Here is a 27,989-nt window from a genome sequence, read left to right as displayed (position 1 = left end):
TAGTCCTTTGGAAGGACCGATTTTGATAGGAACTGCGCTCATTCTCCTGTTCTTCAATGATCTTGGCCATGTCAACAATCTCATCCATCCCTACTGGCCTCAATCTCACCACTTGCTCTCGCAAACTCCGCTTCATTCCGTGCAAGAATATCTCCTCTAGCACATCATTTGTCACATGAGGTACTTCTGCGGATAGCTCCTCAAACTGCTCTCTATACTCGGATATAGTCCCCGTCTGCCTCAACCGTAACATCTGACTAAGGATGGTTCCTCCCCTTGTCGGTTTGAATCTCCTCCTCAGTTTCACCTTAAAATCCCTCCAATCTAACGGCTCCTCCCTGTCCTATATCATTCTCAACCATGTCACAGCACAACCAATCAAACACGACATCGCCAACGACAACTTCTCTTCTTCCTCCGTTTGATTCACCGAGAAACACTTCTCCATCCGAAAGGTCCAGTCATCTGGGTTCTTCCCTTCAAAGTTTGGCAGATCAAGCTTCTTCGGAGGTGATTCAAGTTTCTGTTGAGATGAATACCCCGAGGAACCCGCATGATAAAACGGAGTGTTGAGCTCCGCATATCTGAAAGGGGTCGCCATCTCCGGAACATGTAGAAGGCCTTTCTCTGGACGGATCTGTAATCCTTGGGTGTTGGAAACAGATCCTTCAGTCTCGCGATGAATCTCTCCCGGGCCTCCCTCCTTTGGCTCGACCTTCTCCTGATTCGTCACCACCACCGGTTGTTTCTGGAACATAGCCATCAGCTGAGTATGACGCTCCTCAGCCTTCCGATCGACCTCCAGGAACTTTTGATCACTCTTCAACGTCGTCTCCAGAATCGATCGCTCACTCCTCGCCATCGAGTCACGTAGCTCATCGATCGTAATTGAGACAGCACTGATCCTACCTTCGAGAGCCGAGATCCTTTCGGTGTGAGTCTCTTGCTTCGGAGGCATTTTTCAGCTCTGATACCAATGATAAGCAAGCTTATCTGTAACAAGAAAGGGGAGAGGATAAGAAGAAAGGATTGGGAGATTAGATGCTTGTTTAATGATCAATTATGATGCCCTCTAAAGTATTACAGCTCATAGCTTAAGTAGTGAAATGCATAATGTAAAACGACAACGTTCAACTCCCTATTCCATAATACCAAACTCGACCAAGACCCTCTAACCCACAGAGAGTCTTTCCATCTCTTCAAACTTCCTTCTAGCCACTCTTCTTCCCTCTCTTCGATCTCAACCTCTTCTGAACAAATGCCAAAGGCACCGCCAGCTTATCAGCATCGCTCTAATTGGTTTCGGGATGGGAAGATCTTGGAAGCTTGGCATGTGATTGGATCTTGGAATGACTCACTCATTGCGAGTTATTCCAAGACTCTCATAGGGCGGTGCATGAATCCTCAGAAACAAGACATGAAGATTCTCCTTTTCATGCTTCCGAGAATATGGAATGTAGTAGGCCTGGGCATTTTAATCTGGACCCGAAGACCCGAACCGGAACCGACCCAAAAATACTCGACCCGGAACCGGACCGAAAATTTACAAGTACCTTTTGGGTCTAAATTTTTTTTACCCGAAAGAACCGGAACCGAAAAGAAACCGACCCGAATAGACCCGGACCCGAAAAGAACTGACCCAAATAGATCCGATAAGAACCGATTTGTACCCGACTGAAAAACATATATATCTAAAACTATGATGTTTTTGTGTTCTATTTTATATATATTATTTTATGATTTAGTTGAAATATCTTTTGTTAACAACATTTGTTATTATTTTTTAACATTTTTAAAGTAATATAAAACTTTAAAATGTAAAATTTAGAGTTTTAAAATATTTTATTTTAATTATTTATAGTTTCATTTAAGTCGTTTTGTAAAATTTTAGATATATACGACAAATATTCAACTAAAGTTGATGGAATTGAGTATATCATGTCATTTTCAGATCCTAAATACCCGAACCCGACCCGGACCCGATATGGATCCGAAAAATTACGGATATTTTATGGGTATTTTAATTATAGACCTGAACCGACCCGGACCCGAGAAGAACCGACCCGAACACGAACCGAAAATTTTTAAGTACCTATTGGGTCTAAATATTTAAGACCCGAAAAGATCCGGACACGAAAGGAACCGGCCCGAACCAGATCCTAAGACCCGAACTCCCAGGTCTAGAATGAAGAAGGACGTGTGGTCGGTGCTGATCTCGGTCTGGGAAAGTTCCAGTTTAGCTTTGACGTGGAGGAAGATATTGTGGAGGTCCTCAAGATGGAGCCCTTCCATTTTGACTATTGGATGTTGTCTCTGGTTAGGTGGAAGCTGGTGCTCGAACCGAACTACCCATCAAAGATTACATTATGGGTCCGTTTGCTGGACATTCCACTCCAGTTCAGAGCGGCTCCGATCTTCCAGAGCGTGGGTGATGCTATTGGTCAGGTTCAGGGTCCGGTGGATCTCGTTCATTGATGGCTTTAAGCCGTTGGTTTTCTCTGTGGCTATTGAGCCCGAGGAAGGTGTGGAGATTCTGGTGGCGCTACGATATGAGAAGCTTTACGGTTTTTGTAAGGAATGCTTGAGCTTGACTCATGATCAGTCTCGTTGCCCGAGACTCTTTCAAGAAGAAACTGTAAGCTCCACGAAAAGGGAACCAGTAACTGATGGAACGGAGAGAGCTAACGCCACAAGCTATAAAGCGGTTGTGGCTAATGGCACCAGGCAGAGGGATGAACGTGGATCTGGACAACAATCACGTTATCAAGGGTTCAGAGGTGGGGATAAAGGCCAAGGTATCGCTAGAGATAATCAAGGGCCATTTCGCCAGGAAGATTCTTATCATCCTTATGGAGGCAAGTTCTCAAGGGGCTATGGTGAGGGATCCACTTTCCAAGGAAGACATACGGGATATGGTGGCCGCAGGCCTGGTGTGCAGTCTAGGGGCTTCCAATAACCCCCGGAATGGTGAAGGTGACCAGCTGAGAGACTCAACGAAGCTTATGCTTGATGCTTTTAAAAGTGTCCCTAAGTCGCCTGCTGGGGATGGTTCTGTGTTACCAGTACAAGGAACTGGGACGTCTTCCAAGACTCGCAAAGCTTTGTTGTTCGAGGACTCAGGTCCAGATGGCCCAGCTGCTGCTCAAGTAAATGGGATCGATATGAAAGAGGAATCGAAGGTTGCGGGGGAGAGCGCGGACAGTGGAGAGGTTTTGGAGTTGTCTGATGAGAACTTGCATTCTCAGGCTTTGCATGAGGCTAACTTGATGATAGAAGGTGTGTTACTATCAGATTCTGAGCTCCTGGTGGAGGAGGATGAGAACATAGAGGAATGGGAACAGGGTGAGATCACAGACTTCATGGAGGAAGAAGAGCTAGCTGCTGGAGTTCAAGAATTGGGTGATAATATTGATATGGCGGTCATTCAAGACGGCGCAGAGGCTCAGGTGGATGTGGAGGCTCAGATGAATGATGAGGATGAGGAAGCGGCTAAGAAGAAAGAAGCAAAGAGTGGGTAGCTGCGAAGGGAAGTCAGTCCAAGAAGCGTGTAGCACAGCCCTTCGTCTCTCCACGTAAGAAGTTACTGTCCAAGGCGGCATCTAAGGTGCGCGATAAAGGCTTCCAGAAACCTCCCCTTAAGCCGAAGAAGTCAGCAGAGTAAGGTTCTGGTTTTGAGTGTTTTTATTTTGAGTTTCCTGGTTTGAATAATGTTGGATTCATCTATGAAATCCTTTAGAATCGAGTCTGGTCCTAGTTGTTTGGTCTTTTTAACCGCATGTCTGGAAGATATTCATCAGGTGTGGTATGTTTCTGATCATTTCTTGTTGGTGTGTAAGTGGTCAGTAAGGTTTAATAATAATTGGCTTTGTTTTGGTATAAGTACGGTGCTCTATTGGTGTCAGTTTATGACTATATGCTGTTTTTTTCACATTACTTTGGGTTCCACTACTGTCGGAATATGCAAGGCTTGTACCTTCCTGAGATTATATGGTGCACGTACAAGAATCAAGGCGTTAAGGTTATGATAATCATTTATACAATGAGATTTTTTCTGATGAATTGGCTGGAGTTTTGGTATTTGTGGAGACAAAAGTGTATGTATGGTTCATCCTATACGGTTTGGTTTGGTACACAACTCAGGAGTAAGGTTTGGTATGCCTGTGCGTTTAGAATCTGTGTGAGGAACTAAGAGAAGCGTGTTTTATGGTGGCTTAGGTTGCTAAATTTTTTTGAATATAGAAGTACCACCGTTGTTTTGTTTCAGAGAAAGGTCCTTTTTTCAGTTATTTCATTGGATGGTCTATACTTGTATAAAGTCTATGAACTTCACGTTGTACGGCTTTCTTTTAACTTATATCTCATAAGTAGCATCTGTATGTATGGATGGTAGGTGATGCCTCGGGTTATGGTTATGGTTGTGGTTTGTCAAACAGGTGGTGTTGCTCAACGGATATGTATGGCCGAACTGATGACACTACATCATCAATTTCATTTGTTTTCAGTGTTCTTTAGACTGGTGTATAAATGAAAATTTTGAGTTGGAATTGCCAAGGTCTTGACCGTCATTGGACTATTAGTTATCTTCGGAGATTTGGTCAAAGCACCAGTCAGCTTTTATTTTTCTTTCTGAGACAAAGCAAAAATTCGACTTTGTACAATCTTTTCGGTTTCATTTCGGTTATAGTCATCTCCAAAGGATCCTATAGGTAGAAGTGGGGGATTAGCTCTTTTTTATGATTCCAGTTACCAGGTGACTATTATCTCATTCAATAATTGAATCATTGATGTAGAGATGGAGTATAAAGCACCAGGAAGCAAATATTTTTATCCTTTTTATATACAGGGAACCAAATCAAAATTTACGTGACCACATCTGAGAAAGAATGGCGAGAATTAGTATCTCTCGGGATGATCCTTGGTTTATTATTGGTGATTTAAATGAGATCACCAGGAACCATGAGAAATAAGGTGGTGTTCTACGACACACAGATTCTTTTTTGGCTTTTAATAATATGATAGTCAACTGTGGTTTGCTGGAATTTCCCAGTCTCGGTAATACTCTATCATGGAGTGACAGAAAAAAGGGACAAGATGTTAAGTGTCGGTTAGATCGGGCTCTTGGGAACAACCATTTCTAATATACTGAGAGTAACATAATATTAGATGTTGATTATCTCCTTTCAATTAGGAATGCACAATATGAGAGAAATTCAAGGTGTGACCACTATATAATTTTGTCATCATATCTATATAGAGTTAGTTTATAGATTACTCTATATGTTTCAAAATGTAACCAGTTTTAATTAAAATCTGTAATATTTAAGAGTTATTACTTTAGAAAACTGTCATTTAATATATAAATTTAATCAATTACAAAGTAATTTACATAATTTAATTGGCCACACAATATCCAATAAATATAAAGTTACATTGAAATATAAAAATAATTTATATAGTGAAACAAAAAATACTTTTAAATCATTATATTATAAAACAAAATGAATTTTCAAATTATATTGAAACATTAGAATAGTAAGAATCAGAAAAGCTGAAATCTCAACATCGATCATTTACGCCGGCCATGCCTTAGACCATCTCCAATGTATTTCTCTATTTTTTCCTCTAAAATAGAGGAATTTCATAATAGAGATGAATTTGTCTCCAATGTATTTTTCTATTTTCTCTCTTAAAAAGCAATATTCTTGATATATTCTTTTCTAAGTTTACAAATAATATTTTTTATTTGTGAAAGTTGAAAACCAGCCCAATTTATTTTAATATTTTATAAAATTATGATATTATTTACACTAAATATTTCTTTACAAACTATTATGTAAATAAAAAATATAATTATATTTATATAAATAATATATTTCACTAAAAAAATATTTTCGATTATAATTGTTTAAGTAAAAAGTTAAAAGATCATTTTGTAAAAACAAATAGAGGAGGTGACTTGACAAAAATATAGTTTCTCATTGGCCGATTATTTTCGCTTACGTGGACACTCTATCTGAGGCTTATATCCTCCAGTTTTAATTAAAATCTGTAATATTTAAAAGTTATTAATTTAGAAAACTATCATTTAATATATAAATCTAATCAATTACACAGTAATTTACATAATTTAATTGGCCACACAATATCCAATAAGTATAAAGTTACATTGAAATATAAAAACAATTTATATAGTGAAACAAAAAATATTTTTAAACCATTATATTATAAATCAAAGGAAATATTCACATTATATTGAAACATTAGAATAGTAAGAATCAGAAAAGCTGAAATCTCAACGTCGATCATTTACGTCGACCATGCCTTAGATCATCTCCAATATATTCCTCTATTTTTTTCTCTAAAACAGAGGAATTTCATAATAAAGATGGATTTGTCTCCGATGTATTTTTCTATTTTCTCTCTTTAAAAAGAATAATTTTGGTATATTCTTTTCTAAGTTTACAAATAATAATTTTTATTTGTGAAAGTTGAAAACCAACCCAATTTATTTTAGTATTTTATAAAATTATGATATTATTTACACTAAATATTTCTTTATGATACCACTCAAATTACCCTAAGGAGTGATTTATATTCTCTTAAATAAGAGATCGAGTTGTAGTATTTAGGGATCGAATTCACAGGGAGCTAGGGAACCTAGGGATTCTAAAATGATTTGTTAAGCAAAGATTTTTTAAGAGTTTTAAAAGTAAATTGCAGTTTTATATTGAACAAATGTTTGTTCAATAGCAGGTTTTTTTGGGGGTTTGGTGCTTAAAAAGGAAATAGCTAGACTTAGGGTTTTTATTCAGGAAAATTGAAATTATAATCCTATAGATGCCTAATGAGTTGCATGCATGATAATGTAAAGCTCAACTATTTGATCAACAAGTCTTTCGGCTCTTGCGGGCATTGACTTGTTGTCTATTAACTAGATCTATGATCTCAACTCTCGTTCTATTGATCTATAGAAAGTGTCGATCGATATTCCAATGGGCGTATCGATCGATACACCTTTTGCACCGTCGATCGATTATTCAAGTATGATATCGATCGACGCGCTCTAGTCAAGCTTTATGCGTAGGTTGAATGAATGCTTACTAAGCTCACTAGATCAGCTTTCTCCTTGCTCATAGCAAGAAACATAGCTTTATTAGAATGTTTTCAGGATGAGAATAAAGCTATGGCTTTTATCAATCTATCCAAGGGCAGGTTCTAGGTAGCTAATCTAGAAACAAGCATTAATGAACAATCCTAAAGATGATTATCACAACTTAGCAATCTATAGTTGGAGATAATCCCTCCTAACCTATTTAAACCCTAAAATCTAACAAGAGAACTACTCAGACATGACTAAGCAATTCATAACAATGGTTAAGTATAAAAACTTCATAGAATAGATAAAATAGATATCAATGGAGTTCCAATCACAAATTATAAATTTGGATATTCTCTCTTATCTATCAATAAAACAATGAAACACAAAGAAAACATACTTTGCCTCTAACATGGCCGCAAAGCTTATATAATTAGGGTAAAACTCGTCAGGGGCAATCTTGTAAAATAGTAAAATCTTGGGCTTCAAGTTGGTTGTGACCAAACGGGCTTCCTGCGCGCTTCGCTGTCGATCGACACCATGTCTTGTGCATCGATCGATTCGAGCTCTCCAATATCGACCGATAGTCGATCTCGATGGTCATCTCGGGTGCTTGCTCCAAATATCTCCAAAACGCTCTAAAATCATCACTTATCTCCAAAACATTCCTGATCTTATAAATATAATAAATAGACTATAATAATATAATTATTAGTAAAAACACCTATAAACTATGGATGAAAATGGGTCAAATCCATAGTCTATCAACTCCCCCAAAACAAACAGGAAGTCTCTTTGAAAGAGGTTTTAAAAACAGCAGGGACTCACATGATTTAAAACTTAGAATCATCACTTTTACAATATTGCAATCCACATCTAAGAAGTCCTAATCACAAAAGTACATCATATCATATCCTAGCTTAGCAATAAAATTCATCTAGCCAACAACTTAGCATAATCTTGTCTTTCATTCCCCTCTACCAACCTCATTTCTTAGCATAAAATAAAAGTGAATGCTTTACCTTGGGAGTATCGATCACAGGATTCTAGGACTTTCAAACAAGTGTCTGGACATGCAGGTAAACATTAGTTCCTATCATCTCTCTCTACTAATTTTCTCTCTTGGTCAAAGTCTGCTTATATGCAAGATCATTAACCAAGATTGGACAGGCTTCCATGAATCAAGCTTTAATGGTGGTTGCCACCAAGTCCTGTGCACTTCTTTTTTACTTATATCCTAGGATTTTTTGTGAAACAAACCTTAATGGTTGTAGCCGCCAAGTCATATTCTAATCCTTTACCTATGAAATTCTTATGAAGCAAGCCTTAATGGTTGTAGCCGCCAAGTCCTGTTCGAATTCCTTCCTAATAAATCTCTAGTATAATAATAAATATTTTTTTTAATATTTCGAAACTAGAGAGAGAAAGGGTGATAAATCTATATACACAAGGCTTTACCTTCCAGACTTGTTTAAAGAATCCGATCCCATGTATACCACGCCCCAAGACAAGCAGTTGTGTCAGGTTTAGTGTTGGAGGTCAGCTTTGGTTCCTTCAAAACAATCTTAGCAAGAGTGATTAGTTGACAGGTTGATCCACTTTAGTATCTTTAGTACCATCTGCAATCAGTAAGTCTAGAATGGTGCTAAAAAGTGGTTAGATATCTAGCAAAATCAATAAGTTCATAATCCTCCTTCTTGACTCAATAATAACTTAATTTGAAAACATTTTTAATAAGACTAATAAGTAAATAAATATCAGTAAACCTCCCCCCAGACTTAAACTACATTGTCCTCAGTGTAAATTCAGTCAGAGTTATAGTTAAAAATAAATCATAAGGACTCAATGTAACAAGTATGAACGATATACCAGACCGGAATAGATGTCGACCGATGTAACTATGTTGATGTCGGTCGACGCAGGTAAGGCAATGTCGATCGATGTCGACTTGTTCGCATCGGTCGATACAGATGGCAATCGTCTACTCGGATCTTCTTTTTGTTTTTTTTTTTTATGACCTGCAATAAATAAAAACCACCATAAATAGTAAATTAATAAAAACTTAATAAATATTACCTAATAGTGGGTTGCCTCCCACTCAGCGCTTTGTTATAGTCATTTAGCTTGACTTTGGAGGTGTTTTGGTTAGTAGTGTTGAGAACTGGGACTTGTTGGAAAACAAGTATCCATTTCTTCTTTGCGCTTGTTAAACCATGTACCAGTGAAGTCTCTCATTGCTTCATCCCCTCTGCGCCATTTATCCTTCATTGTTGCAGTTGTGTTTTCAATTCTCTGCAATTTTTCACCAAGACTCTCAAGGTTGAATTGATGCCTGGTAAGTGCGGCATAAGTGTCAGCTGAGATCTCCTTTCCATGGTAAGGTGTGTTGGACATGTCGGATGTCGTCTTTGGAACTAGCTGGCCTCAGTTTCTATTACTGTCGATCGATGTTGAATTGTGGGTGTCGATCGATTTGTTATTGGGTCTGTCGATCGATAACGATGCTTCTGGTCGACTCGCAATGTAACTCTGAATCTCCACCAACTCCCCTTGTATAGCTTTGACCTTGGAGGTCAATGCACTGATTGTAAGATCCATAGGAAAATAGATGTCATCACATCTCCCATCAAGCCTCTCCTCTGTAGTTTCAGAGCTCTGTAGATCCCTTCTATCAACTGATCTATCTCTTCTCTGGTGTGGAAATTCGGTCGAGACTTCATTGTGTGTGGGCGTGGCGGATTGGTGTCGATCGATGCGGCCAAGCGGTTGTCGATCGATGCGTGATGGTGTCTGTCGAGCGTTGGTGATTGTCTGTTGTCGATTGATTGGGGTTGTCTTTTGTCGATCGATGGCGGTCGAGCAGTGCCGGTCGCGTTCTGAATTCTGGCTATGTCCTTCTTCATCTCCTCCATGCAAGTAGTTAGCCAACTTATACTATCATTCAATGGATAGTAGACACCATCAAGCTTCATCTGGAAAGCTTCTTTGTTCCTATCATGTTCACCACATATTCAAGTATGATATTGATCAACGCGCTCTAGTCAAGCTTTATGCACATGTTGAATGAATGCTTACTAAGTTCACTAGATCAGCTCTCGCCTTGCTCATAGCAAGAAACATAGCTCTATTAGAATGTTTTCAGGATGAGAATAAAACTATGGCTTTTATCAATCTATGCAAGGGCAGGTTCTAGGTAGCTAATCTAGAAACAAACATTAATGAACAATCCTAAAGATGATTATCACAACTCAGCAATCTATAGTTGGAACTAATCCCTCCTAACCTATTTAAACCCTAAAATCTAACAAGAGGACTACTCAGACATGGCTAAGCAATTCATAACAATGGTTAAGTATAAAAACTTCATAGAATAGATAAAATAGATATCAATGGAGTTCCAATCACAAATTATAACTTTGGATCTTCTCTCCTATCTATCAATAAAACAATGCAACACAAAGAAAGCACACTTTGCCTCTAACATGGCGGCAAAGCTTATATTAATTAGGGTAAAACTCGTCAGGGGCAATCTTGTAAAATGGTGAAATCTTGGGCTTCAAGTTGGATGTAACCAAACGGGTTTCCTGCGCGCTTCGCTGTCGATCGACACCATGTCTTGTGCATCGATCGATTCCAGCTCTTCAATATCGACCGATAGTCGATCTCGATGTTATCTCGGGTGCTTTCTCCAAATATCTCCAAAACGCTCCAAAATCATCACTTATCTTCAAAACATTCTTGATCTTATAAATATAATAAATAGACTCTCTAATAATATAATTATAAGTAAAAACACTTATAAACTATGGATGAAAATGAGTCAAATTCATAGTCTATCATTTTACAAACTATTATGTAAATAAAAAATATAATTATATTTATATAAATAATATATTTCACTAAAAACATATTTTCGGTTATAATTGTTTAAGTAAAGAGTTAAATGATCAGTTTGTAAAAACAAATAGAGTAGGTGACATGACAAAAATATAATTTCTCATTGGCTGATTATTTTCGCCTTCGTGGACATTCCATCTAAAACTTATATTCTCATTTTATTTCTTGATTGATAAGTGAATGCCACTGAAAAGTAATGAATCCTAATTTTCAGCATTAATTGTCATTTTCCTTATTTAAAACATTTATAAAGCGTGACTTTGTTGCAATTAATACTCTATTTTGGTTTGGAAGTCTAAACCACTTTGTGTTTGTTACGAATTGTTTAATATAACTCATTCAAAATTGTTGATTGAAAAATATACTTAACCGGTTAGTTGAAATCGGAGCATAACCCATATCTATACTATACTAAAAGGGGGATATAAGCCATGGAGAGGGTGTCCACATAGGATAGAAAAATCAACCAATCAGAGAACCCGAAATTGCCATGTCATCTCATTTTTTTCGTAAAAAATAAAAAAACAATGCGAAGGTGAGAATCGAACCCGGGTTAGTATGATATATATATAGGACAGTTACCACTAAGCCATTGAAACTTTCTTGGACACATATACAAGAACCACTAAGTATATAATCACAAACTCTTATGTACATTTACAATAATATGAATTCAACTTTCAAGACTCCGATACTTTATTTTGTAAAAAAAAATAAGTAAGTGACTAAGCTAATATATTCTTAGAAAGTGTGAGAACGTTGACAAGTATGAAAAAGCATATTTTTTGTTTTCGTGACAAAGTTAAGAATTTTGTAAAAGTAAGTTTAACATATAAATTTTCGTGACAAATATGAAAAAACATAGATTTTTGTAAAATTTTGACAAAACAACTCATAACATACTTCTCTAATGTCTTAATAAAATATTATTTAAGGGTGCAATAATTAAATATATTAATTCAATAAATTTTGTAATTTATAGACAAAACAATAACACAACAAATTTTGAAACATTTGTTTAACCTATCGATTTTTTTTCATGAGAATCCAACTAAACAAGATAAAAAAATAATTAGATTTACAAATATTTAATTACCATTTTATTCAATTTTGATTAATTTCAAATTATCATAATGTATCTTTTTGAAGTTACAAATATGAAAAAGCATAGATTTTTGTACAATTTGACAAAACAACTCAAAACATATTTTTCTAATGTCTTAATAAAATATTATTTAAGGATGCAATAATTAAATATATTAATTCAATAAATTTTATAATTTATAGACAAAACAATACCACAACAAATTTTGAAACATTTGTTTAACCAATCGATTTTTTTTTCATGAGAATCCAACTAAACAATTAGATTTACAAATATTTAATTACCATTTTCTTCAATTTTGATTCATTTTAAATTGTAATAATGTATCTTTTTGAAGTTACAAAAAAATAATGTTCTTTCTTTATTACACTAGAATTATATATAGATTCTATATACACAAAATAAATATAATATAACAACATAAATTTACTTTCCCCGATTCATATGAAAATTTTTAAGTTATCCACCAAAGCAAATTAATTAAATCAATGAAATTGTTAAAATACAGCAAATTAATATATAATTTTATTTTAAATTAAATTATTTAAAAAGTGTATTTTTGTTAAAACAAAATAATAAATAAGTAAAACTGATTTGATGGTAATTTTATGATATATATATATATATATATATATATATATATATATATATATCAATTCTGTGAAAGAAATAGAAGCTTAATATGGAAAAAAATCTTAAATACAAAAACCTCTAAAAATTAACAAAAAAACTAATAAATTAAACTATGATATCACTTAAAAGCTTCTTAGACCATATTAATAAAATATTTAAGCGATAATTAGACAAATTTGATTTTTTTTCCAGTAAAAAGTTTATTATTAATTAGCATCAGTTATTTCAAGATGTTTAAGAAATGGTGGACAAAAAAATAGGATGGACATTAATGATATATGAACTATGAATAGTACTTTGTGAAGCAGACTTAGATAACATATATGCACATACATTTTCAGTCTTTTTTGATGCCTAAATTCAATTTCTTCAGAGTAATTATTCCACAAATAGATCGTATGAGATATTGTTTTGATATGTAGATTTGTTTTTTCAATGTTAAGAAGATTGATAACTGTAAAAATGTCTCATTCGTATATGATATGTCTATAACCGAGTCCCCAATATGAGACAAGTTTGTTTAAAAAGTAAATAATTTTATTTTTCTTATATTATATAATAAATATATATTATTTACTGATAATAAAAATATAGTTATTCATCTATCACAAATATCTATGCAAATATGTGAATCAAGTACAACAATCAAACAAATTTCCACAAAGAAAATTTAAAAATTATATTTATGTTATGTAGTCATATTTTATATTTTTTAAATAATATAATACAATATTATACATTATTTTTTAGACTTGAGAAATACATATAATATCTTATCCGCGCGTAGCGCGGTTAAAAAATCTAGTTACCATAAAGAATACTGAAATCGATTTAATGGTAGGATTACAGAAATTACAATTTTAAACAAAAATTATTTTATAATGACTTATTTAACTAGCAATTCATATTAACAGATAATTTATTAGTCTTCAATATGAAACGATATGAAAAAATATATTTATAAGGTGATTATAATGGTTTGGATGATTTTTGATTAAATCGGATTCAATCGAACACTATGTAGTTATATGTTTAAATTTTAGTTTGACTACCAAGTATATTATCATAATCTATATCTTAACAAATATTTTTAAAAAGTAAAAATTAATCAATTCTACACATAATCTATACTATACTAAAAGGGAGATATAAACCATGGAGAGGGTGTCCACATAGGATAAAAAAATCAACCAATTAGAGAACCTGAAATTGCCATGTCATCTCATTTATTTTTCGTAAAAAATAAAAAAACAATACGAAGGTGAGAATCGAACACGGGTTAGTATGATATATATATATGACAGTTACCACTAAGCCATTGAAACTTTCTTGGACACATATACAAGAACCACTAAGTATATAATCACAAACTCTTATGTACATTTACAATAATATGAATTCAACTTTCAAGACTCCGATACTTTGTTTTGTAAAAAAAAAATAAGTAAGTGACTAAGCTAATATATTCTTAGAAAGTGTGAGAACGTTGACAAATATGAAAAAGCATAGATTTTTGTTTTCGTGACAAAGTTAAGAATTTTGTAAAAGTAAGTTTAACATATAAATTTTCGTGACAAATATGAAAAAGCATAGATTTTTGTAAAATTTTGACAAAACAACTCAAAACATACTTCTCTAATGTCTTAATAAAATATTATTTAAGGGTGCAATAATTAAATATATTAATTCAATAAATTTTGTAATTTATAGACAAAACAATAACACAACAAATTTTGAAACATTTGTTTAACCTATCGATTTTTTTTCATGAGAATCCAACTAAACAAGATAAAAAAAATTAGATTTACAAATATTTAATTGCCATTTTATTCTATTTTTATTAATTTCAAATTTTCATAATGTATCTTTTTGAAGTTACAAATATGAAAAAGCATAGATTTTTGTACAATTTGACAAAACAACTCAAAACATATTTTTCTAATGTCTTAATAAAATATTATTTAAGGATGCAATAATTAAATATATTAATTCAATAAATTTTATAATTTATAGACAAAACAATACCACAACAAATTTTGAAACATTTGTTTAACCAATCGATTTTTTTTTCATGAGAATCCAACTAAACAATTAGATTTACAAATATTTAATTACCATTTTATTCAATTTTGATTCATTTCAAATTGTAATAATGTATCTTTTTGAAGTTACAAAAAAATAATGTTCTTTCTTTATTACACTAGCATTATATATAGATTCTATATACACAAAATAAATATAATATAACAACATAAGCTTACTTTCCCCGATTCATATGAAAACTTTTTAAGTTATCCACCAAATAAAATTAATTAAATCAATGAAATTGTTAAAATACAGCAAATTAATATATAATTTTATTTTAAATTAAATTATTTAAAAGTGTATTTTCGTTAAAACAAAAGAATAAATAAGTAAAACTGATTTAATGGTAATTTTTATGATATATATATATATATATATATAGATATATATCAATTCTATGAAAGAAATAGAAGCTTAATATGGAAAAAGATCTTAAATACAAAAACCTCTAAAAATTAAAAAAAAACTAATAAATTAAACTATGATATCACTTAAAAGCTTCTTAGACCATATTAATAAAATATTTAAACGATAATTAGACAAATTTGATTTTTTTCCAGCAAAAAGTTTATTATTAATTAGCATCAGTTATTTCAAGATGTTTAAGAAATGGTGGACAAAAAAATAGGATGGACATTAATGATATATGAACTATGAATAGTACTTTGTGAAGCAGACTTAGATAACATATCTGCACATCCATTTCAGTCCTTTTTGATGCCTAAATTCAATTTCTTGAGAGTAGTTATTCCACAAATAGATCGTATGAGATATTGTTTTGATATGTAGATTTGTTTTTTCAATGTTAAGAAGATTGATAACTGTAAAAATGTCTCCTTCGAATATGATATGTCTATAACCGAGTCCCCAACATGAGACAAGTTTGTTTAAAAAGTAAATAATTTTATTTTTCTTATATTATATAATCAATATATATTATTTACTGATGATAAAAATATAGTTATTCATCTATCACAAATATCTATGCAATGTGAATCAAGTACAACAATCACACAACATAATGATTTCCACAAAGAAAATTTAAAAAATATATTTATGTTATGTAGTCATATTTTATATTCTTTAAATAATGTAATACAATATTATACATTATTTTTTTAGAATTGAAAAATACATATATCAGTTAGACAAATTAAGCGATAATTAGACAAATTTGATTTTTATTTTGTGAGCAAAAAGTTTATTATTAATTAGCATTACTTATTTCAAGATGTTTAAGAAATGATGGACAAAAAATAGGATGGACATAAATGATATATGAACTATAAATAGTTTTTGTAAAGCTGACTTAGATAACACATATGCACATCCATTTCCAGTCATTTTTGATGCATAAATTCAATTTCTTCAGAGCAGTTATTCCACAAAGAGATCGTATGAGATATTGTTTTGATATTCAGATTTGTTTCTTGATTGTTAAGAAGATTGATAAGTGTAAAAATGTTTCATTCGAATATGATATGTCTATAACCGAGTCCCCAACATGAGACAAGTTTGTTAAAAAGTAAATACTTCTATTTTTCTTATATTATATAATAAATATATATTATTTACTGATAATAAAAATATAGTTATTCATCTATCACAAATATCTATGCAAATATGTGAATTAAGTACAACAATCAAACAACATAATGATTTCCACAAAGAAAATATAAAAAATATATTTATGTTATGTAGTCTTATTTTATATTCTTTAAATAATATAATACAATATTATACATTATTTTTTAGAATTGAGAAATACGTATAATATCTTATCCGCGCGTAGCGCGGTTAAAAAATCTAGTATCATTAGTATCTACATTTAAAGTAACACAATATAAGCATCATTCTTAAATTATTTCTAAAATCTAAATTTCAACTAATATTCAAAGTAGTTTTCATATTTCACTCTAGTGATTTCAACAATTAATAATATCGATTAGCATATATATGAAACCGTTTTGATTTATTTAGAAACATAATATTACATTATACTTATTTTCCAAACTCAGTATATCTACACTTTTTACCTAGGTCTATGTTTTCTTTTGAATATATTAACCTAGATTCCTAAGACCCTTCTATAGATACTTTTCCTATTACTCTATATCCATCCGCAATTCACAAAAAAACATGTCTAACTAGAAAATAAGTCTCTTTTTAAAAATGTCAAACCTTTTAAAATCGGTTGGCAAATTCACGTGAAATTGTTTCATTCGCCAAATCTAAAAGAAGTGAATTATATTTGTATTTATAATACATTTAAAAAAGCGAATGTAACTATACATTTACCAAATCTAAAACTAGTATATAATAAGAAACAAAACCGCATTCAATTCAAATAACAATCCAACAATAATTTAATAATATTCATGTACAAAAATATTCTATATGAGCACGAGTCCAAATCTAGTAATGCCTTCTTACACATGGATTTAGAAGAGGTTTACATAGAAGCATCTTTACTGATCTCAAATAACTTACTATTCTAAGCCTGAATGTCTCGATAGAGAATCACCGGAAGACCTATACACAACCATGAAGGAAAAGCAACTCTTGATTATGCCCATCCGATCCCTCTCCCTCTTTCTCTGCAACACCTTCTTATCACATGTCAGAGCCTTATATATAGCAAAACCATCACATGAGGTGGGATGCAAACTTATTTTTTTTCTACGGTGGACGAATCCTTGTGGTATGCTAATTTGGACGAGGGTATACTTAGAATACGGATAGGCTAACAAAGTTGATACAAGAAAGCTCTGAAATAAAGCATTTTTGTGTGTGTTTATCATAGCTAAGTAATGTTAAAAAGAAAGATGCATGAAGATTAGAACATGATTTAGCAACTAGAATGATACTAGCTTCTATAGTTTCTAGTGACTGGCTCATTTAGCCGTGAATCTTCTAGTAGCTTTAAGCTCTTCAAAGATACCTCGTCTGATCGACAAATTCGTAAACACTTTGGTCTAGTAGACAACCTAAAAGTCAAACCATAACATAGCAATCTGTAAAGCTTTCTAAGTACGACCACTCTTTTCTACTACCAAAACAACGCAGTCAAGCATATCTACGTCAATACTGAACCAATCAAGATTCAAGAATCGAACTAAAAAAGATTTAGTATGGAACTTGGGAGAAGAAACAGAGTTTGCAAAGAAAGAGCTGGAGATTTCAGCATGCAACTAAACATCCACACTTTCGTGGCAAGCCAAATCCATGAGTCTAATGTCATAGAATGAATACAGATAACTTAGTAGCTAACAAGCACTCATTCCTTATGCTTCAAACAACAATCATCTCTATACCACAAATTACATATACCAACAATCATCAAACATACTTAATCAACCACAGAACAAACAAATAATGGCTCAACAATTTGGACTTATCTCGCGACTTTCTTCATACTTCCTTCAACACTGAGCAGTGAGCACATACATTTTTATGCAAACACCTTATCAAAACATGGAACTTTGTAGACCAATGGCTGTGGTTCCACCAAGCTCAAGCAACTGAACATGCATGCCATGTAAAGGGAGAAACAGAGATAGAGAACCATACTCTGTTTTGTATTTTGGAAGCAGAACAAAGTTCAGTAAAGTGACGACCTCATCAATCATCCTAAATAACAATCGGATCCATGGAAAAGCTTGACGTCAAACTTTAGCCAGATAAGTAGATAGAGCTCTTCTTTGAAAATCCAAAGGGTCTGAAAAGTAATGCAACGTCTTCAAGTTCCTAATTAAATGGTAAATTGTGTTTTAACATGATAACATATACTTATGAAAGCTATTAGAGAAACAAAAAAGAAAAAAAATAAAATTCCAGTAAGCAGCATTCTACTACTACCTTTCGTTGGTCTCAAGACCAAGAACCTCCAGTCTTGGAGTAAACACTCATAAGGGCATTTCATCTCTCATTCTACCATTCCTTCTTTCTCCAACTTGCGAGTGTGACCGACCTCTTATGGGTACAAAAGCTTCACTCGATGTACGCTCAACAGTATCTGTAACCCGAGTTCCCTGGAACCCACGGTCATTCTCATCTGGAGCATATAGCAAACTCATCCCACACCTTGTCACCTTGCACCTTTCTAGCTTCCTTTCAGTGCCATCAGTAAGGTAGAATTCAAATGAGGCACTAGTGGGACGACATCTATTACCGTCGTTACTCTCTTCATTCCATTGGAAGACTGGCACATTACAGTTGTTAAAGCTAATAAACACATGGTCAGATCCAAGTTTCCGTGGTTCATGGCAAGATGATCCACATGACTCGTTCCATACCCAAGACAGAAACTAAATCTGATTGACTGACCGTTTCGATTTTGAAATCTGCACTTGCACCTTACAGATAAACGGTTTGCATGACGACCTTCGTGATCCTTGAAGGTGACAACAACACCTAGGGAAGCTCCAATAAATTTATTGTTGCACCAGTGAGGAAGGAGGTTGGTTTCAATCGAAGATCCCATACTCTGATGGCAGAACCATGAGGGTATGTCACTTCCTGGGAAGCAAACGGCAACCAGAGGATCCAGAACTAGTCCCTGAAGTGGAGGGTTACGAAGAAAACCATTTAAGCATGAGCGTATGATAAGGATATCACCGGAACAAGAGAATAAAATGAAGACAGACCTTATGATTATGTTGAAGAGATGTCCTTGCCAGTAGCTGACTCTTGAGTTGGGCCTGAGCTACAATAGCTTCTTGTTCAGCTCTGTTCAGTTTGAAGCAATCCGTAAAAATGAAAGTAGTATGCATCCTCTCAGTTACTAGGGGAACTGTCACTGGTTTTGCAACTTTTTCCAGAGAAACACACCCATGAGCATCTACACACTGTATATTAGGTGGAAGCACCGGGAGAGAATTGAGCCTGCGGCAATGTTTTAAGTCAAGAAACAACAGACAATGAAGTTTCTCGATGCTCTCAGGTAGAGTCTCAATGTTGTTTCTGCTTAAGCATAGAGACCTCAACGAGTGTAAGGAACTAAAGTTGTCCGGCAATTTGTAGATATTGCAATTCGTCAGATAGAGGTCCGAAAGACAAGAGTTGCCTGAGAAAGGCAACAACGCCAACTCTGTGGAATCTTCGATGCTAGATCCACAGAACGAAAACACCTTCAGGTTACTCAAAAAAATCGTTTCAGGTGTCTGTTTGATGGAAGTTCCATCCATAAGCAAAATCTCTAAGCATCCCATCTCCTCTTTGATGGGTGGAAGACTCTCCAGAGCTGAGCAGCCAGAGAGAATCAGTTCCTGAAGAGATTTCAGCTTGTAAAGATCGTTGGGAAGACACTTCAACCTGCAACAATTCTTGAGATTCAGCAAAATAAGGTTGCGAAGACTCTCAATGCGTTCAGCAACTCGTTGTATGGTTGAGCCGTCTAAGTAAAGGGACTCAATATTTTCTGATATGATTTGAAACTCCTGAAGGTTTGAGCAGCCACTGAGGATCAGAGTCTTTAGAGACTTCAAATTGATTCCCTCCGGAAGACTCTCAAGGCTAGTGCACTCCCTGAGGTTCAGGTAAATTAGTTTGTTCATCTGTTCGATTGATGAGCCCAACATAACCAAACTCTTACAGCCTTCGAGATCCAATCTTTCAAGATTTTTGGCCCTGGACAAACCTGATAGATTCAGCAAGCCTTGTGACTGACTGAGGTCAACCCATCTTAATTTTTCTGTATTCTGTGGCACCTAGATGATGGTTATAATAATTAGTAAGGAGAAAAACAAAAGAATAATCTTTTTAAGATAAATAAAATTATATATAGCTGAGGAGAATGTACCTTCTCATCTTCCCACAGTTGTTTGATGTAGCTATGACGCAGACTGAGATCAACGAGTTCCTCTGGATTAAATTCTGATGGCAGGTACTCGTAAGGGTACCCCTGCCAGTGAAGATACACAAGCTCGTCCGGAAAATGATCAAGGTCTTTAGAGAACTGAAATTTATGCTTGTTATCACACCACTGGGAACAATGAGAATAGTGGAATTTCAGGAATTTGAGATTCGACATCTTCATGAAAACATCAGGACTTAGCTTGATCCTTTCGACATTAGACATGTTCAAGAAAATGCCTCTAACACAACCAGTTCCCTAGAAGGGATCAAAGGATGGAGGAACAGTTAACAAAACAGAATACTAGGAGAACTACATCAACTGAGAAAAATCAATTAAGGAGCAAGTGACTCACCGTGCTCTCATCCAGCACATGGCGAATATATTTGTGGTTCCACAACCTAGGACGTTTTCCTTCCCTTTCTACAGATGATTCATATCCAATTTCCTTACCCATTGTATACAATAGATCATGCATCTCAAGCCGATTATAAGAAACATTTAAGAAACACTTGTCTTCAAGATCCGTCATCACAGATGCAGCATCGACACGATCTGACTTCAGGATGCTCGAAATGAAATTTGATTTCTCCGACCTGAAAAAGCATGCTATGTCCAGAAATATCTCTTCTGTTCATCATCTAGTGCGTCATAACTCACTTTTAGCACTTTCTGAATCTCCTTGTCCTGAAAAAGCATGCTATGTCTGGCACTACCCTTAACCTCTCCCGTTTCTGTATCTAGAATGTTTTTTCCTTGTGACGTAGACCTGAACCTAACAACTTAAAAGCTAACGGATGTCCTTTAGCGTAATAAACAAATTTCGCTGACAGATCCATAAATTCTTAGGAGGTTCGAAATCATATTTACTGACCCTGCAATCACCACTGCTCCAGCCCAACTACGCTTAAACTCTGGAGTTTTAAATGGATGGTTGACTGAGAAGATAGATAGACAAATCAATTCTCTTAAACTTTTCCACGTAAATAACAAAAACCGAAATGTTACAAAAATGGCCCATGAAATGACCAAGACCCAAGCCTGTACATGATAAGGATCACATGAGTTGATCTAGAAGCAGAAGAATAAGCTACTAGCTAAAGGATCCGTTACTCGTGCACGTGATGCGGCCTTTAGACTGTATGTAGATTGCGAATATGAGTTGTCGCTTTTCAGTTACAAGTGGGAAAGAGAGAGATATCGTCTATGACTGGGAAACTTAGAGTAAACAAGAGAAAAATAGAGAAGTGAAAATCAGAGGAAAAATAAAAGTGAGAAGGGGAATAAAATAGAGTAAATGTATATATATTCTTGTTTGGGTTAGAGTAAAAATGTATGTGTGTTTTCCTCTTTTTCAATAGCGATCACATGAAATAGGTGGAAAAGATGTTTCACTTGATTGGTTAAAAATGGAGTAATTGAGCAGAAAAAAAGATTTACTCCATTTCACTAACACTAGCAATGCCTTTCAGTCAGAACCATCGTGTGTTATTGACACCAATCGAGTACATCGTATTTATTTTGATTCTATTCAATTATTGGGTTTACATATAACAGAAACTCCGAAAATCTGAAAAACCTTATTTGAACGCCCACCCCTACTGAACTCACTTAATGAAGCTCCAAGCGGGGACGACGATTCTGGTTGATTAAAGAAAGAGAAACCAATTTCTTGCTGATTCAAATCAAGTGTCCCGGAAGTCACAAAAGACGTGGTCCTATGTATTCTGGGTTTCTTAGTTGATACTTCCTCAAGGTTATTACTTGAAGGATTTTCATGTGTAAGAGCACGAATTAGTTCTACATGAACCTGTGTCTCGGAAGCAATGGATGATGTGTTCTTGTGTGTTGACAACGTTGGATGATCAGAAGAACAAGCAGGACCCTTACTGCAGATTCCAGTGTGAAAATATGAGGTGCACACAGGTTGTCCCTGTCCATGTAGTGAAAACAGACGTTAAGGTGAAGGCGGACACAGATTTTATCGTTGGATAGTTGTATAATGAAGATTACTATACCAAGTGTGGGCTTACCGGCTGAGATGGTGTAAATCCGACCACAGCTTTCAGGTTAATCTCTGGTGGCAGATGCTGAAGTCTATTACAATTCCCCACATCTAATGTAACAAGCCTAGTGAGAGCCACTACTGACGATGGTATTTCTTTAATGGCAGTCCCAGCGAGATATATCTTTGTCAGGTTTGGTGAGAAATCCTCAAGGTGCTCGAGCTCTGAGCAGCCGGATAGATTAAGAACTTCAAGAGATTCTAGATGAGCTGTGTTAGGAATTATACGCAAATGAGAACAGTCTTTCAGACTCAAGAAAGTAAGCTTGCGATGATGAAGAATAGATGATGAGTTAACTTCAACCAGACTCGTACATCCTTCAAGATCAATATGCTCAAGGTTCGTAGCCATTGAAAGCCATGAGAAATCAGTCAACTGTCGGGAGTGACTCAGAATGATCCTCTTTAGCATCTCAAGACTCTGTTTACAAACACGAACAACCAAAATGAGAGATCAAGTAAAAGCTATTTATCTCACGTATGCAGCAGATTGCACCATAATGTCAAGACATACCTCTGTTCCTTCCCATAGTTTTGTCAAGTTGCTGTATGGCATGTTCAGTTCCACAAGATTTTCAGGATTGAAGTTCCCAGGTAAGGACTCTAGAGGATATCTTTCCCAATGGAGTAGCCGTAGCTCATCCGGCAAAGAAAGGAGGCCTTCAGGAAGAGAAACTTTGCAGTCGTTTTCAGAAGTTGGATAGTGGAGCTTCAGCAATCTAAGTCTATCCATCTCCTCAAATACATTAGAACTCAGCTTCAGTTTCAAGCCAGACGCATTTAGAAATATGCCTTCAATTATTTCTGTTCCCTGAAGAAAATTGCAAAGAAATTAAGAAACTTTAGGATTTTCTAAGTGAAGAAAGGAACATAAGCAGTACTCTAAAGTTTCAATATAAATAGTAAAGTGTTATTTTTTATTTTTTTTTGCTGAAGCATAATAATAAAGTAATATACATGTGATAAAGACTTACTGAATTGTTTGTCAGCACATCAACAATGTCACTAGAATCCGACAATCTGCTACGCTTGCCTGCCTCTTCGTGTTCTTGACGAACAACAAATCGACCCATGTCTTGGAAAATATTAGGCATCTCTATCCTGTTATCTACAAGGCTGATGAGGGACTCATCAATGAGACCAGAGATTCCTAAATCTGTAAGAAAACCGCAGCCATCAAGTATGTTCACCACATGATCTTTATTCTCTCCTTTGAAAAAACATGCGAGGTCCAAAAATGTATTCTTCTCGTTGTCATCTAGTTCTCTAAAGATCCCTCCAAATGCATCACGAATCTCGATTGTTGGATGGTGTAATATACTCAGATGTTCTTCCTCACCGCTAATACATTGCTTTTGAATAGACGAACATAAGGCCCGTAGAGCCAGTGGATTGCCACTAGCGTAGTTCACCAGCTCCTCGATCAAAGACATCCTGACCTTCCAATTTTTTTCAGTGGCAAACTGGCGGCAAAGGCGAATAGAGTCAGACTCGGATAATTTCTTGATCTCGTAAATCTCTTTGGCGTTTCATTTTACGAGAACTTGCCTATTCCTAGATGTTAAGATGATTGTATGTCCACCAGAAAACCAGCCAAACCCTCCAACCAAGACTTCGGCATCTCTAGCATTACTGACACCATCAAGGACAATCAAAACTTTTTTATCACGGAACCTATCTCTTGTGAAACTTAGTTTTGTACCACATGGGTCTATGAAAACTTTTTCTTCTCCAAAGATTTTTGACAAGAATTCTTCACGCAAAGGATTCAGCCCTTTTGTTTGACACAATTGATGAAAGTCTGGCAAAAAGTAGCACACGTCATATCTCTCACCTTGTGTTCTGAAAATTTCTCTAGAGAAGGTAGTCTTCCCTATGCCGGCCATACCCCAAAGTCCAACAATATGTGGTGCTGAAGATTGCGAACTATTCAGCAGGGACAATATATAACTTAACTGCAGACTGTCTGTTAGATTACTCCCAGTTTTAGAATTGACTTGGACATCTCTAACAATATTCTTTGCAAGCATAACCTCGTCCCTGGGAAGAGAAAACATCAGAATCAGAGATATTCACCACACCATACAATTATAAAATATTGAGAGAAGAGAAATCATTTTACCCTTTCTTATACTGATGATATCTATCCGTGGAAGTTAATTCCTTGACTGCCGCCTTCCATTTCAGAACTTGGGATGCCTGGACTGAATTCTCAAATTGTGCAAATGCTTTTTCAAAAGAGCCAGCCTGGTCCTTGACGTTACAAAATTCTACTTCAAAAAAGACAGGAAAGAGCATAAGCTCGTTTGCTTTCGAATGATCCATGAGGGCCACAAATCCATCCATGCATTCTCTGGAAGAAACATAGTTCATGGAGAAAATGATAATACCAAGCTGTGACTTGTCTAGCAGATCCTGATTCCCATTGACTGGGCTCCTGGATAGATCATAACCCAGAGGGGCGAAGCCACGGAGACGTAACTCGTTGAAGATGTAGCTGATGAAGTATCTCTCTTCAGAGCTTTGGTTGTAACCACAAGAAATGACTAAAATAGGGTCAACCCCTGTAATGCTATACCCAGAGACTCTTGGCTGTTCCAGCGTCTCGGAGGATGTGACAGAGTCCGGAAGAAGATAAATGCAGTCTCTGGGGGCGGCACCACCGTCCCCAAAGGATATGGTTGGTGGTGCTAGATCATGACATGGAAATGTATCCTGACACGGATCCAACTGTAGAGCAGCTGGTGCTGGATCATGACATGGAAAATTATCCGACTGGAATGGGGGAGTCAACTGTAGAGGAGCGTCACCGTCCATAAAGGATATGGTGGATGGCGCTGGATCATGACATTGAAAATTATCCGACTGTAGAGCAGAGCCACCGTCCCCAATGGACATAGTCAGTGGTGCTGGATTCTCATACAGAAGACTATTGTTGCGCCTTCTGAAGCCAATGGAGAGCCTGCTGCTGTCGATACGGTGTCGTTGGATGAAAACAAAGTCTCCGATTCCCAGCTGCTTCTCCTTAACGTAGCTGCTCCAAGCTTCGGTGAATTCGTAAATTTGACTGACTTTAAGGTATGAGAACTCGAACATCCATGGTTTTCCTTCCTCGTCCTCTAACTGGAGGAAGTTGTCAGTGCTTCTGAAGACAGTGGCTAATGGAAAGTACTTACAGGCGTCCTTGTTGGCGGTAACGACGAGGCGGTGCAGGTCATCGCTGGTTGTCAAACATTTCTCGCAGAGATTATGTTGTTGTTGTTGTTGTTGTCCTGCAGGGATATTGAGCTTCTTCTCGTCACCAATCTGAGTTTTCTTCAAATGTTCATTCAATACCAAGGGGCTGCTAAATGGATTTTCCTTATCGTCTTCGTCCATCCCTTTGAAGGAAGCCGCGTTGATACCTTCCCCGGCGTCATCGGCGGTGCTCCCAGACGGCGGAGGTTGGCGGTTGAACTCCAACAATTCTTCCCAGTATTCCTTATCGTCTTCGTCCATCTCTTTGAAGGAAGCCGCGTTGATACCTTCCTCGACCTTCACGATAACTTTGGAAATCGATTCCTAACACTGAACAAGTTGGATTGATTCCTGCCTTTTTTTTTTTTTTTTTTTCTTTTGTCGTCAACATTTTCTGCTTTTCATATCTAAACTATATCTGACTTTTCCTAAAAAAATTATAATCTTATGCCATTGCTTAAAAAAATTACAATCTTATGCCACTACCGGCCTTTAGTATAGTCATTTAACAATATTATTAAATTTAAAGACTTAAGTCACTTAACAGTGATGTGTTTCAATACCAAAAATACATCGGTTTATGTTAGTGCAGAATCAAATCCAATTTATACAAAATTCAATAGGCTACTGTTATACACGAGTTGTGTAAGACCTATCACATAATTATCGAGGAACTGTTTCTCATCTAAGTAAATTTTTCACGTATACCACCACTATGTCAATTACATATGTTTTTTTTTTTTTGTAAACTATCAATTACATATGTTGGTTCCTGTTTTTGTTACAATTGTGTAATTTCCAGGTTTCTTTAAAACAAGTACGAAACATTATTGAGCAAAAGCTGGACCTTCAAAAGCACTTTCCTGCTCATACAAAAACAAGACCAAGAGAAAAAAATACGTAAATATATGATTCTACATCAAATAGGTTTGTATAAAATGCATATATATATATATATATATATATAACTAGGTGATTTTCTCGTGCTCATGCACGGATACAAACATTTACGTAATGATTGAATTAAAACAATTAATAAAAAAATATTCTTTGTTTATAAATTTTAAGTTAATTTTTAATCTCTATAATATTATTTGAAATGTCAGTTTGTTATGTATTATTATGTTCCCATCTTAATTGAATATATGATTTCACATATAATATTTTGAATAGTTTCAAATATTTATTTTTCTGTTAAATTATATCTATTATTCTAAATTAAAAAAAATGATTTTTAGTTATATTAAAATTGGACTATTATTTTCTTAATTTCATGTAGTTAGGTTCATTTTCTTACATTTGTAAATATATTGGTGTTTTTTGTATAAATGGGTATATATTATTTTAGAAAATAGGAAACATAAATATTAAATCAGAATTGCATTAATAAACATAACTTGTAATATTTTGAAAATTCATACAACAGAACACTACTACACATTAGATCTTGAGGTCAGCATTAAATTAGGGTTTATGGTTTAGAATTTAGAAGGTGGGATAAGGTTGGGGTCAGCATTAAATTCTTCCAGAATATCATAGATATTCCATAATTTCACCAATATATAGTATGATATTTATTTTGTTCAATTCCATTATATTTGGATTGAAGGTTTATATTTGGGTTTATGATTATATTTGGATTTAGGGTTTAATAATTATGGTTTAGGATTTGGTATTTAGGAGTCGGAGATAGGGATGTGACATGGTTTAGTATTTAAGGGTTGTGATGACTAATGCTCAAAATTATCTACATTGAGTTGTAAACATGTCGTTTAAAACGTAGAGTAGATAACTAATGCTCAAAATTATCTATATTTATTTGTCTTACTAGCACCAACTAAAGATATAACAGGATAAGTTAGACTTTAAATGTTACTTATTAAATTAAGTCAAAATCAATTTCATTCAATGTCATTCTATTAATTTTATTTCAGATTTTAGCTATTTTACAAATTAACCCACAACAACACCAGCTCTCTCCTCACCCTACATAAAAAAAAAACAAAGCAGTAAAGTT

The 27,989-nt window shown here is 34.8% G+C and overlaps 2 pseudogenes; both read right to left on the bottom strand.

Moving 5' to 3' along the window:
* Nucleotides 1-17,140: 17,140 nt before the first annotated feature.
* On the bottom strand, nucleotides 17,141-21,622 carry LOC106422252 (annotated as a pseudogene).
* Nucleotides 21,623-22,088: 466 nt separating this feature from the next.
* LOC106422249 lies at nucleotides 22,089-26,355 on the bottom strand (annotated as a pseudogene).
* Nucleotides 26,356-27,989: the final 1,634 nt, after the last annotated feature.

The sequence above is a fragment of the Brassica napus genome, unplaced genomic scaffold (assembly GCF_020379485.1).
Source record: "Brassica napus cultivar Da-Ae unplaced genomic scaffold, Da-Ae ScsIHWf_124;HRSCAF=222, whole genome shotgun sequence".
Classification (NCBI taxonomy): Eukaryota; Viridiplantae; Streptophyta; class Magnoliopsida; order Brassicales; family Brassicaceae; genus Brassica; species Brassica napus.
Note: the sequence above shows the minus strand (reverse complement) of the source record. Positions and strands in the feature narration are given on the sequence as shown.